The sequence below is a fragment of the Tenrec ecaudatus genome, chromosome 7 (genome assembly GCF_050624435.1).
Source record: "Tenrec ecaudatus isolate mTenEca1 chromosome 7, mTenEca1.hap1, whole genome shotgun sequence".
In the NCBI taxonomy this organism is placed as follows: domain Eukaryota; kingdom Metazoa; phylum Chordata; class Mammalia; order Afrosoricida; family Tenrecidae; genus Tenrec; species Tenrec ecaudatus.
Window position 1 is genome coordinate 22,596,670 of NC_134536.1, and position 1,951 is coordinate 22,598,620.

The following is a 1,951-nucleotide window of genomic DNA, read 5'->3' on the forward strand; positions in this document are numbered from 1 at the left end:
GTACTTCATCATTTCTTCTATTTGCTTCAGATACTATACAATAGAAGGAACACTGGTGACATAATGGGTTATCTTTTGGGCTGCTAACTGCAAGGTCAGAAGTTTAAAACCACCCGCTGGCTCACTGGGAGAAAGATGGGGCTTACTGCTGTCAAAATTTAGTCTTGAACTTGGAAACAGACTGGTTTGGTGGCAACCGCTGCTAGTGGAGGATCGTTTCCAAGTTGATGACTCCTGCCCATCCGTTACCATTCTCTTTGGTGAGTACACAAGGTTCAACTCTACGGGAAAATGTAACCAAGTGATTACTTTGAATTTAGAATCAAATATGGAGGCTCCAGGAACAGATGGAGTTGACAAGCTGAAAAGTAAATTTATATCTGCTTGGAACAACAGAAGTAGAGTTGGGTGTTAAAAACAAAGATTTACTTTAGTAGAAATTCCTCTGTCTTATTGCTTGGGAAAAGTGACCATTTTAAACATGAAGATGAAAGTAAAATGTTGCATTGAGAAGTGCAATGGAAGACTGTAATTTCGGGAAAAGTAGTAGGATTTCGTATCTAGAATACGGCTGACCTAAAGGCAAGAATTTCCACAAATAGAGGGCTCCACGTTGAGAACAGACTGTGATGGGGCTACACTTGGAGAACTGGCCCGATGCTCTTGACTCCAGCATTCAGCCTGCACTTTCTTGGGGGAAATTGGACTTGGCCTGATGCTTTGAATATTAAAAATTCAGGCTCTTGCCTCATGGACTTCTCACACTGTAAAAAACAACAACAACAAAAAAAGGGCAGCATCAGTTGAAGCCATCACTATCAGGGCAAAGTGAACTCAAACTCCATGAAATTCTTTGAAGCAAACAACTGGGAGACAATTTAGTGCTCGTCAAATGAAGTGGACCAGAGGCCAATCATCTCTTGGGTTGGTGATTCCCCCTGCGGACCCTCTTTGGCCAACACCAATGAATAGAAAATGGAAAGATGTTGAAGGAAAAACCTAGAACTTGGCATGGACCAGTTGAAGTTGCTCTCACGTTTTAAGAAAGGCAGCAAAAGAAGCAAACCACCCAGCTATACAAAGAATAACTTTATGTTGCTCAAGGTTGTATCGTTTACAGTTCTGATGTACTCGATAAACAGTGCACTTCCATGGCCTCTGATAATCCAGACGACAAAGCTTTTCATAATTTTAGTTCCTGTTAGAGTTGGTGGAGAATGAGCCAAGATCAATGACCTAGACTTTGTGAAGGGGATTTGAAACCTTGAGTAGTGTCTGGGGGGTATTGGTGGCAAACCGAAGCAGCCATCTTGCCGGTACTTTGCCGGAGTTCAGGATGACCGTTTGATTTATATGGGGCCTCAGTCGTCCACTCTTTGTAGATGTGGCATAAAAGATCTCTCTCTCGGGACATTCCACTGTCCTTTTCCCCAAAAGATGCCATTTCCAAAAATGGATCCTTGCTGTACAATAGGATTTTCCTATAGAAATGGTCAAGATTTCAAACGAGCTTCTGAAAAAATCACTAAGACGCTGCCAGTTTCTTCCAAGGAGAAATATCCTTTATCATGTTTGTGAAGGGTCATTCCAGAAACGATGATTGTACAGCTATGATAGCCTGTGAAGAGGCCTTCCCCCGAGCATGGAAAGCGAGAGTGAAAAAAATATTTCGCATAGAAGCACTTGTCTTGGTGTCATAATGAACACACTGGCCCTTGATGAGAAGGACTCTTCAAAGGGAGAAAAATGAAGAGAAACACATATGTTTGAACCTTGTTTTCTCAATTATCTTTATCTTCTATGTTCTTTCAAAAAAGAAAATGTGGAAATATGTACACTTTAAAGATTTTTTTTTCTGCAAGAGGAGAGATCTAATGAATCTTCGTTTCTAATAAACTTGCGTGCTTTTCTATTTTCCAAAAATCTGTTCAATTTAACCATATCTTAACTA

General features: G+C 40.6%; 1 pseudogene; it reads left to right on the plus strand.

Annotated features, from left to right (window-relative positions):
* Positions 1 to 328: 328 nt before the first annotated feature.
* Positions 329 to 1,700, plus strand: LOC142453161 (cysteine protease ATG4C pseudogene; annotated as a pseudogene).
* Positions 1,701 to 1,951: the final 251 nt, after the last annotated feature.